This window comes from Salmo salar, chromosome 18 (assembly GCF_965601325.2).
Source record: "Salmo salar chromosome 18, fSalSal1, whole genome shotgun sequence".
Lineage (NCBI taxonomy): Eukaryota > Metazoa > Chordata > Actinopteri > Salmoniformes > Salmonidae > Salmo > Salmo salar.
This window is the reverse complement of record NC_138308.1, coordinates 4,123,059-4,135,756: the sequence shown is the minus strand read 5'-3', so window position 1 is coordinate 4,135,756 and position 12,698 is coordinate 4,123,059.

Below are 12,698 nucleotides of genomic sequence, written 5' to 3'. Positions count from 1 at the left end.
TGCCCCTGACCTCTACTAACAGGGTGGGTGTTGTTCTCCCTCTTTACCCCCTCTACCTGTATAGAGTGCATGTCACCCATATCCAACAAACCAAGATGGAGGGGGAGCGAGAGAGAGAATGATGGAGGGAGAGAAGAATAAGGGAGAGCATTGAAACTGAGAAATAGAGAGGGAGAAATAGAAAAGTAAATATAGTGAGATGGAGATTTCCCACCAGTTTTAATAACTGTTGTCAATCTCCCCACTGACCTCTCTCTCACATTACTCCCGTCTTTGCTTAGTAGCTTTTTTTTTCTGTTCAGCTCTGCCTGGCTGGGGCTGCATGTCGAGCTGTGTGTTGTTGTACAGGCTATAAGCTGCACAGAAGACCACATGCAACCGTTTGACTGGCGGAGTGGGAACAGAGGTAGCTCTGTACGTTGACAGTATGTGTTACTACATTACACAACCTCACATTTTGACCACATTGAATTGAGGGTAATTACACATCCTTTTTTCCTCAGATTAGTGATATTAGCATAAACATTTATAGTAATCACAATGACACAAAATCAATTGCTTAAACAGATCAATATCATTGGTTTTGTCATATGCGCCTGTCACGACTTCTGCCAAAAGAGATGGAGGAGGGGTTAGAGAACAGAAGTGTAGAGGATGGAGAGATTGCTGGACATAGAATATGCCAGAGGAGGCTCTCCAAGACAGCAAGAGGAGGATGGTCTACTTCATGAATTTGAGGAAACAACCAAAACAGTTAAACACATTCAAACATCATATTCAACATTGCATCACATTGTATTAATAAAACATTCCATAATTCTTTCGAACTTTAAGTCACCATCCACCACTAGAGATGACACTGTGTCTCTGCCAGGGATTGAGGTGTGTAGTTGGCTAACTACAACGCAATAAAGTAAAAATAAAAGGAATGCTATGGTGGTAGCACAGTATAGGTATTATAATGGTTACTTTCAAACATCTTGGCCGGGTCCTAGCCGTCCTACGCACCACATGAATGTACACTATTGTGGACGCCCAGAACAAAGCTATATTTTATTTTTATTTTTCCTTGCAGTGAAAGCTCAGGATTTAGAGCACAGAGAGAGAGAGAAAGTTCACGACACGCTTCCGAACTCTGTGGAAAGATTGACTGATGCCTGCCCTTCAATAAAAGCCTGGCAGAAGTTTGATTTCTGTGCATGAAAGTGTTTCTGGTGTGGTGGGATAGGGAGGGAGGGAGGGAGGGAGGAAGTGGTGGAGAGGAGAAAGAGGATACTGTAAAGGAGAGTGGGCAGAGGAGAGTTAAGGTGTTATAAACCAGGGCCCTACACAAAGGGGCCCACTGTGCTGGGGAGGAGAGATTATGTCCTAACCTCTACAATCCTTTGCTGAAGTTGTATTCAGACAAGAGCGCAAAAGATAAAAGCTGGAGGGAGATATCACGAAGGTTGAACACCGATACCGATATCAAAGAAAAATGGAGAACCATTTGGGACCGGTATGTTCGCAATCTGAAAAAGGTGAATGAGACGAGGAGTGGGGCTGCTGCCGCCGGTGTGTGTGTCGCACCTATTGTCCGAAAACTGGGTTGGCTTCGTGTTTATGTGAAACATCGTCAGACAGACACCAACATGCTAGATACAGTATATACTCTGGCAAACAGCTGAGTCCTTTTGTACGGTGTGTGTGTTTGTGATCTTATGTTTAGCAGACCTGGATGGGAGAAATAGTGAGAAATGTGATGTTATGATAATGATTAGCAGGCCGATGCATTTTAACTCAAAGGAGCCCATGGAGATGTTTTAAGATTACTTGCAATGTATTCTAAAGTATTCGCCATCTGCTTGTTGGAGGGGGATGGCATTGTGGACAGCCCTGCAACAGAGCTGAGACCCGAGGGCCCATCAACAGGTGATTTCAAGACAACTGGGAACTCGGAAAAAACTGAGGTCAAATCATGACGTCAGTCATCTTCAGGTCGGAGCTCTAGAAGATACCCGAGCTTCCTACTTGGAATTCCGAGTTGGATAACCGTTCAAATATATTTTTCCCAGTCAGAGGTCATTTTTTCCCCCGAGTTCCAATTTGTTTTCCGAGTTCCCAGTTGTTTTTAACGCGGCATGTGTCCCCTCCATCTGCTTTTGAGTGAGATAGACCCTTCCGTCTACCCAAAAAACTGCTGATGTGTGCTAAATACATTTGTACAGATATTGTTTTCTTTAACTTTTTTCTTTATTTTTTATTCACACATTGGGGTGGTGGGTAATGTATTGGGGGATGTTAACTTGTTATGGATAGGGGGCAGTATTTTCACGGCCGGATAAAAAAACGTACCTGATTTAATCTGATTATTACTCCTGGCCAGAAACTAGAATATGCATATAATTATTAGCTTGGATAGAAAACACTCCAAAGTTTCTAAAACTGTTTGAATGGTGTCTGTGAGTATAACAGAACTCATATGGCAGGCCAAAACCTGAGAAGATTCCAAACAGGAAGCGCCCTCTCTGACCATTTCTTGGCCTTCTTGATCATCTCTATCCAAAACAGGGGATCTCTGCTGACACGTGACATTTTCTAACGCTCCCATAGGCTCTCAGAAGGCGCCAGAACGTTGAATGATGACTTTGCAGGCCATGGCTGAAAAACAGTAGCGCATTTGGTAAGTGGTCGATCTGAGAACAATGAGACTGGTGCGCGCGTGCACGAGATGACTCCATGTTTTCATTTTCAGTCTTTGAACGAAAACAGGGTTTCCCGGTCGGAATATTATCGCTTTTTTACGAGAAAAATCGCATAAAAATTGATTTTAAACAGCGTTTGACATGCTTCGAAGTACGGTAATGGAATATTTTGAATTTTTTTGTCACGAAACGCGCCGGGCGCGTCACCCTTCTTTACCCTTCGGATAGTGTCTTGAACGCACGAACAAAACGCCGCTATTTGGATATAACTATGGATTATTTGGAACCAAACCAACATTTGTTATTGAAGTAGAAGTCCTGGGAGTGCATTCTGACGAAGAACAGCAAAGGTAATAACATTTTTCTTATAGTAAATCTGAGTTTGGTGAGTACCAAACTTGGTGGGTGTCAAAATAGCTAGCCATGATGGCCGGGCTATCTACTCAGAATATTGCAAAATGTGCTTTCACCTAAAAGCTATTTTAAAATCGGACACCGCGATTGCATAGAGTTCTGTATCTATAATTCTTAAAATAATTGTTATGTTTTTTGTGAACGTTTATCGTGAGTAATTTAGTAAATTCACCGGAAGTGTTCGGTGGGAATGCTAGTTCTGAACGTCACATGCTAATGTAAAAAGCTGTTTTTTGATATAAATATGAACTTGATTGAACAAAACATGCATGTATTGTATAACATAATGTCCTAGGAGTGTCATCTGATGAAGATCATCAAAGGTTAGTGCTGCATTTAGCTGTGGTTTTGTTTTTTGTGACATTATATGCTAGCTTGAAAAATGGGTGTCTGATTATTTCTGTCTGGGTACTCTGCTGACATAATCTAATGTTTTGCTTTCGCTGTAAAGCCTTTTTGAAATCGGACAGTGTGGTTAGATAAAGGAGAGTCTTGTCCTTAAAATGGTGTAAAATAGTAATATGTTTGAAAAATGGAAGTTTTTTGATTTTTTAGGAATTTGTAATTCGCGCCACGCCTATCATTGGATATTGGAGCAGGTGTTCCGCTAGCGGAACGTCTAGATGTAAGAGGTTTTAAGGTAACGGGGTAGTTTACTGTTTTTGCTTTTGTGGTTCCCCCTTTAAGCTTGTGGCAGAAAATATTACTGTTCTGAATCAGTCACTCAGTAAACTTGTACTGCTTTGAGCCATGTAGAGGAGGTTCATTTCTTGTGGGTCTAGCCTTAAAAACTACAGCTATACAGCCCTTCTCACCTATGTACCTTTGCAGGAAAGTCCTCATTGAAATGTTGAAAGGCCACTACACATAGCATAAGGTTCTACATGGCCATTTAGACTAGGTACATTTTATTTAACCTTTATTTATCTAGGCAAGTCAGTTAAGAACAAATTCTTATTTACAATGACGGCCTACCGGGGAACAGCCGCCTTGTTCAGGGGCAGAACTACAGATTTTTACCTTGTTAGCTCGGGCATTCAATCTAGCAACCTTTCGGTTACTGGCCCAACTCTCTAACCACTGGGCTACCTGCTGCACCGCAATTGGCCTAGCGTTGTCCGGGTTAGGGTTTGACCGGGTAGGACGTCATTGTAAAATATGAATTTGTTCTTAACTGACTTGCCTAGTTAAATAAAGGTATAAAAAACAATAATTGTGTGCTGCCCTATGTCTGTGGATCTAGCCAAACTAAAACAACACAAGGATGAAATGACTGTCTTTATTGTGATTTGTAAAGCAGTTAAATTGTAAAAAAGCTAAACTTAAACAACTTTTATAATCAAACCTTAGGTACCCTAATACATAAATAAACGATACAATTTAAGACGGAGAATCGTTATTGTCTTTACCGGAGAAAAATACCAAAGAACGCGCTCTCTTCCACGCACTTGGAAACACTACAACAAAAATGGGAGCCACCTAGAAAAACAACAATTTCTGGCTCATTTTTCCAAAAACCAGCCTGAAACTCTTTCTAAAGACTGTTGACATCTAGTGGAAGCCCTAGGAACTGCAATCTGGGAGGACTTGGCCTTATAATAAAAGTGATGGCCATTGAAAATAGTGGTAGGCTGAATTGTTTATTTTTTGGGCCTGAGTAACAGGCAGTTTACTTTGGGCAGTTTACTTTCATCCGGACGTCAAAATACTGCCCCCTACCCAAGAGAGGTTAAAACCTCTTCAGGATCGGTAGGTCCCACACGGGACGTTGAGCTAACGTAGGCTAATGCAATTAGCATGAAGTTGTAAGTAACAAGAACATTTCCCAGGACATAGACATATCTGATATTGGTAGAAAGCTTAAATTCTTGTTACTCTAACTGCACTGTCCAATTTACAGTAGCAATTACAGTGAAAGAATACCATGCTATTGTTTGAGGAGAGTGCACATTTTTGAAAATGAAAAGTTATTAACAAACCAATTACGCACATTTGGGCAGTCTTGATACAACATTTTGAACAGAAATGCAATGGTTCATTAGATCAGTATAAAACTTTGCACATACACCGCTGCCATCTAGTGGCCAAATTTCAAAGTGTTTCCTTTCAAATGGTATCAAGAATATGCATATCCTTGCTTTAGGGCCTGAGTTACAGGCAGTTAGATTTGGGTATGTCATTTTAGGCAAAAATTTTGAAAAAAAGGTCTGATCCTTTTAGGAATTAAAAGTGTATATTAATATAATTATCTACAACCACCACTGCTTTTCATAACTGCAAAGTAAGTCAGTTGGTTGGATGGTTGGTTTGGCTCACTAGCTAACTAGCTGGATGTTTTGATTTGAATGTGAGGTTGAGGTTGAGGAGAGAAGCCTGAAGCAAGAGACGGCAACTGAGATGACTGAGGACGTGTGCAGATGCTCGGGAGTACTACAAGGCTACTTTGGACTATTGCCAACGTGCAATGAGCTTTCAGGCATCCCAACAGCTGCCAGGGTATCGCCTAGGTGAGTGCTGCATGTTGGTGGTGGTCAAGGAGTAGCTGGCTAGCTACAGGCAACAGAGATAGACCAGTTGCGTTGTTGACTACAGTCATCATTGCTCTGATTCCGGACCTGTCTGACCCTGTCCCTGACCAAGACTCCTGAGGCTTTCACCTGGCTGTGACTAACCGTGATGCTCCCTCCTCACAAAGATATTAATCACACAATTTCACATTATTGATTTGTTTATTTAATTATTAGTTTTTTATTTCGATGGACTCTTAGCTGCCATAGATGTACATCTAAGAAACAAAACCTTACTATAAGGTCTGTGTACGGCCCTGGTGTGTGCACATGCACGCCCACATGCTCAGTAACTGAGGTCGTTCACCCTGTTTCCACAACACTTCCCGTATGACGGTGGGCTGCATGGAGATGGTCCAGAACCAATGCCAGGACCAGAGTCTGTGTTCCAAATGGCACTCTACTTCCTATATAGTGCACAACTTTTGACCAGTGGTGGAAGAATTACCCAATTGTCATACTTGAGTAAAAGTAAAGATACCTTAATAGAAAATGACTCAAGTAAAAATGAAAGTCATTCCAGTAAAATACTACTTGAGTAAATATACTTAAAGTAAGTATCAGCAGTAAATGTAATTGTTAAAATATACTTAAGTATCAAAATCGTTATATTAAGCAAACCAGACAGCACGATTTCCTTCTTTTTTTACCGATAGCTAGGGGCGTACCAGACATATATTTAAAAAACAAAAACAAAGCATTTGTGTTTAGTGAGGCTGCCAGATCAGAGGCAGTAGGGATGGTCAGGGATGTTCTCTTGATAAGTGCTAAGCACTAAAATGTAACGAGTACTTTTGGGTGTCAGGGAAAACATATGGAGTAATACGTATTTTTTTTTGTTATGTAGTGGAGTAAAAATAAAAGTTATTAAAAATATAAATAGCAAAGTAAAGTATAGATACACAAAAAACGTAAGTAGTACTCTAAAGTACGGACTCTGGTCAAAAGTAACGCACTATGTAGAGAGTAGGATACCATTTGGGATGCAGACAGAGACAAGAGCCAGAGCCTCTACTGTCACATCAGAGACAGGCTCCATGACACACAGTGACAGAGGGATTCCGCTCAGTAAAACCCCAGGAACATGTACGCTGACAGTGTTTAGTTTAGACAACTCTTAAACGACTTGTCATTTCCTGTCTATAACTCAGTTCATCCCGCCATCCCCTTCCTCTAACTATTCTTCACCTCCAATACCCCCATGAGTTGAGTGTTTGTGTGTGGGTGTGTGGAGCTGAGTTGAGTACTGGAAACAGAGCCTTTTATCAATTAGATTTGCCACCTCCTGCATCATCGATGGACATCACGAGTGTCCTTAATGAAAGGTGCCTATCAGGAGGGGAGGACACTCTTCCGTTTGCCTACCAACGAATTGACACACTCCTCGACCATTTATTGGTTTCCAGGTCATGGAGGACAGAGGATGGAGGAGAGAGGACAGAGGACAGACTTTTGCCCAAACAAGAAAACACCAGGGAGACAAACAGAGCCACACAGATGCAGCACTACAGACATAAGGAACAGCCAATGGGCTCTGTCACTAGGTGGTGCTAAGAGGTACAATTCATAGAAAGAATATTAGAATAGAATGGCTTCTATTTTTCTATGGAGCAGTAGGCTAAGGAGCAAAAAACAGCAATGATGAATACCGCCTCGAGTTTTTCCAGACTTTTGCATCTGACTTGGAAAAACTCTCCACGGTTAACACCTTCTTATAAACAATTATTTGTATTATGCAGAGGTTGTTGACTCTTCTCTTTCCAAGTCATAAGAGTGACTGTAGGTGATGGAAACACACTTCCCCAAAAATAACACTAGAGCCTACATTAACATAATCACTGGAGTGACTCTAGTGCTCCTATGAAAAATGTTTAAATAACATGAAGGTCATATTCATATGTACATCCTTTTTTTAAATGGTCCAGATTCATAATTTCATTAAATAAAAGTTACATAGCAATTATTGAGCTCTTAGTATACTTAGAGCTGATATCTGTAAAGGGGGAAACAGCACCACTGTTCACCCCAGCGCCTTTGTTATTGTTTTTGTTTTGTTGATGAAACTGAGGAGAGGAGCATCCAGCATCTCGTTAAAAAAAGTTGCAGTACATATTCTGCTGTTCTATTGCACGTGCAAGGATGTCCGAGCGGAAAAAAACTGGCTTTGTTGTTGTATAGTAGGTGGGTTCAGGGGCATCTGTATCAGTTCTGAACAGAGATATGAAACTTTCCCACACTGGTGCAAGTTACCCAATGTATCTCTTAGATTAAGGCTGATTTGAAAAAAGGAAGTATTTAATTTTTTATTTTAAATTGATGTGGCAAGCAAACATTCAAAATAAATGATTGATCTTGTTTACCGCAACTAAACAAACATATTCCCTGATATGATCTGTCTCGCAGTGACTATAACCTAAAGTGCCCTTAAGTTTCATATGAGCGAGACACATCCAAATCGCTCTAAGTTAACCCAAAAAAAGGAAAAAGAGAAAAGAAATAACAAAGCTTAAGCTAACATGCTCCTAATTCCAAGAATAGACTGTTAGTTGCCGCGAGGTTCCGGGCTTGGATCCAAGCGATAAGCCGGTCATATGAGCTATGTTCCCTATCAGTGCAGTGCTGTGACCCCGCTGAGTGAGAGTAGCAATAACAATGCTTGCTCTCCAGTAGGGCCCCTGGGTGCGTTTACTCAGTGGCATAATGTTTGTGCTCTCAGGCCCTTGCAGCTGCCTTGAAGGCTCCCCTTATCTGGGGCCCCAGCTTGGCTTGGTCTGGGCCAACATAGCACAGTCCTAACTCTGAGTTCCAGCTATGCTGATATTGAATATGCCATACTGTGTACACTACCACTACAAACAAGCCTCACACAAAGGAAAAATATGTAGAGAGAGAAAAGAGAAAGGGAGGGTGAGAGAGAGAGTGAGAGAGAGACAGAGGAGGTGAAAAGGAGGGGAAAAAAGCAGACAAAAAGCCAAAAAGGCTAAAGAAGGGCTGTTTTTTTTTATTTCCATGAGGGGCTCTCATGGTGTGGAGAGTAGGGTGGGGTTCATTTCTAACTTTGTGCCCGGGAGGGGAAAGGGCTTTTGCTGCTTTGGCTGCAGTAGGGGAATGGAGGGAGGCCTAAGCCCCCGCAGGCACGCATGCCTTGGCTGGTTACGGTTCCTTAAGACTGTCAGCAGGACCTGGGGCCGCCTCCATCTGCAGCGGATGTGGTTGCAGAGCCCCCTGACTGACTCCTGCCTGAGTGGCTACCTGGGGGGTTACTGTCTATTTTCTCTGATTCCTGATCCATCTTAGTATACCGGAACAGCTATACATAACCATAACACCAATTGGAAGGATGAGACAATTGCCATAATCTGACTGTATAGAGAGAAAAGGAAGTGTAAGAGAGAGAGGGAGATAGATAGAGAGAGAGAGAGAGAGAGAGAGAGAGAGAGAGAGAGAGAGAGAGAGAGAGAGAGAGAGAGAGAGGGGGGTGAGGGGGTAGTAAGAAAGAGAAAGTGAGAGGGAATGTGTAGTGTAAGAGAACGTGTAATAAGAGAGCGGGGGAGAGGGAGTAAAGAGACATTCTGCACCCCAAAAGTCACACAACTGAAGTAGTTGCAGACGCTGGTGAGTCACAGTGGAAGTCCATCCAAAAAGAGAAGGAATGGTCCACATTTCCCATCCTTTTTTCTCCTGCCCTTTATGTTCTCCTCTCACTTGGACTTGCACAGAGGCACCAGGCTGGCATTGACATGGTAATTTCCAGCCCTTCTGTTCTTTCTCAAAACACTCCTGAGAATAGACCTTAATGTCATGAAGCTCTGAGGCCCATTACGGCTAATTGGAAATATCAAATCTATAAATACACTGAGACCACCGCACAGCATTAATCTGTCATTTCAAGAGGAAGAAATGCAGAAATTTTGATGCATTTAATCAGGTATCCTACAATAAACTGAAAACGTCTCAAACTGATATTTGTAAATTGATGAACTTCACAACCTCCAAAATTGTTGCAATTGGATGCAAAATTGCAATTAGTTGTTATATGCTGAAAATTATCCCTCACCCTCCAAACACACGCAAACATATTCCAGCCTTTGGATCCCAGACAGTGCCAAAAGAAGACAGTCTTTTGTGTTACAAACCCATACCACTGTCAGAAGATACCATCCAAGCACTCTAACTCCCTCTCTCAAAACCAAAATCAAGACATAGTCATAAATCAAAGTTTATTTGTAACGTGCACAGGATACAGCAGGTGTAAACAGTACAGTGGATGCTTACTTGAACTCTCCTCAAAAATGCAGTAACACTAATACTAAGTCATATAAAATAAATACACACAAGAAATAAATGGGTGCACATGAGAATAGGAGAAATACAAACAAGAATATACACAAGGTCAACACCAGTACCAATATCAATGTCAGGGTACTGGTGACATTTGAGGTAAGCTATTTAAGCAATAAAGCACGAGGGGGTGTGGTAAATGGCCAATATACCACGGCTAAGGGCCGATCTTCGGTGCTTTATTGGCTGGATGTGTTTTGGGTGGTGGACCATTCTGGATACACACGGGAAACTGTTGAGTGTGAAAAACCCAGCAGCGTTGCAGTTGTTGACACAAACCGGTGCACCTGGTATCTACTACCACGCCCCGTTCAAAGGCACTTACATTTTTTGTTTTACCTGTTCACCCTCTGTTCACAATCCATGTTTCAATTCTATGGTGATTGTGTGTGTGCGTAATGTGTGAGTCAGTGCGTGCATGTAGTGTGTTAGTGTGTGGAAGCCTCAGTGCATGAGTGTGTGTGTGTGTGTGTGTGTGTGTGTGTGGGGGCGTGTATGTGTGTGGTGTGTGGATAGAGTCGTATGAGTATGAGTGTGTGTAGGTATAGTCAGTGCAAATAGTCCATGGGTGATTAGCTTGGTAGAAGGAGGTAGAAGCTGTCTCGGCGCCTGGGCCATCCACACCACTCTCTATAGAGCCTTACGGTTGAGGGTGGTGATGCAGCAAGACAGAATGCTCTCAATAGTGCATCTGAGAAGTTCCTGAGGATCAGAGGGGCCATGCCAAATCTCTTCAGCCGCCTGAGGTAGAAGAGGCATTGCTGCACCCGCATCATGACGGAACCGGTGTGATGGGTCCATGTGATGGGTGTGATGGGTCCATGGAGAGGGTCAAGAACTTGAAGTTCTTGACCCTCTCCACTGCATCGCTGTCGATGGGGACGTGCTCCCCATCTGCTTCCTTTAGTCCACGATCACCTCTTTGGTTTTTACTGACATTGAGGGAGAGGTTTTTGACCTGGCACCACATTACCAGGTTTCAACATCACTGTAAGCTGTCTCATTGTTGCTGTTGATCAGGCGCTGCCACCGTGGCCTCAAAACTGGAAACTGTTTTATATTAGACCCTGAAAGCATGAAATCTTTTCTTTCTTTCTTTGGGTCCCCAAATGTGGACTATAGGAATGTTAAGCTTATCCCTGAGAAGATTAGGCGGGCTCTTCGATACAGCAAACGGCCCTGGCAGATCAAAGACTGATGTCTGATTTATTGGTCATTAGCTGTGGCTTATCCCAAAATGCCTTCAACCCCCAATACTGATCCCCTCTCTCATTATCCACTAGCCCAGCACAGTGCACCAGAACTGCGTTCAAATACTAATAGATATCTTTCAAATACATTTAGCGTTTGCTAAAATACTTGGCTGTAGTGTTGGATGGGCAGGGTTTGGATTTTGTGAATATTCTATTGGTTCCATTGCGCCAGGCAAGCTCAATCAAACCCAGCTAAAGTATTGGAAATTATTTCAAATGGTATTGGAACCCAGGTCTTCAGTGCACCCCTCACTTTGGAAAGAGTTTGGAAACAGTGTGCAGAGCTCTGGAACAGGATAGAGATATTATCCCCCGGAATGGAAGGCCTCTTCTCTTACTTTCTCTCGGTTATCGAAAATCTTCAAAAAATGTACACTTCCTCAATCACTCTAATGTGGAGTGTGGACTACAAAGTGCAAGCACACACACACACGCACACACACTCCTCTATTTTACAGTCTGTTTTACAGACTACAGTTTTCCTCCGTTCATGCTTTTCCCACACTTTGATAGTAGTCACTCTGCTCTCTGTAGAAACGCAATCTCCAAATGAATAATTTATTTTACATCAGTAGGTACAGTTGAAGTCGGAAGTTTACATACACCTTAGCCAAGAACATTTAAACTCCGTTTTTCACAATTCCTGACATTTAATCCAAGTAAAAAATTCCCTGTTATAGGTCAGTTAGGATCAACCACTTTATTTCAATAATGTGAAATGTCAGAATAATAGTAGAGAGAATGATTTATTTCAGATTTTATTTCTTTTATCACATTCCCAGTGGGTCAGAAGTTTACATACACTCAATTAGTATTTGGTAGCATTGCCTTTATATTGTTTAACTTGGGTAAAATATTTTGTGTAGCATTCCACAAGCTTCCCACAATAAGTTGGGTGAATTTTGGCCCATTCCTCCTGACAGAGCTGGTGTAACCGAGTCAGATTTGTAGGCCTCCTTGCTCGCACACGCTTTTTCAGTTCTGCCCACACATTTTCTATAGGATTGAGGTCAGGGCTTTGTGATGGCCACTCCTATACCTTGACTTTGTTGTCCTTAAACTATTTTGTTACAACTTTGGAAGTATGCTTGGGGTCATTGTCCATTTGGAAGACCCATTTGCGGCCAAGCTTTAACTTCCTGACTCTTACGCATTTCACCTGTTGTATTCGGCGCATGTGACAAATACACTTTGATTTGATGTCTTTAGATGTTGCTTCAATATATCCACATAACTTTCATTCCTCATGAAGCCATCTATTTTGTGAAGTGCACCAGTCCCTCCTGCAGCAAAGCACTCCCACATGATGATGCTGCCACCCCCGTGCTTCAGGGTTGGGATGGTGTTCTTTGGCTTGCAAGCCTCCCCCTATTTCCTCCAAACATAATGATGGTCATTATGGCCAAACAGTTCTATTTTTCTTTCATCAGACCAGAGGA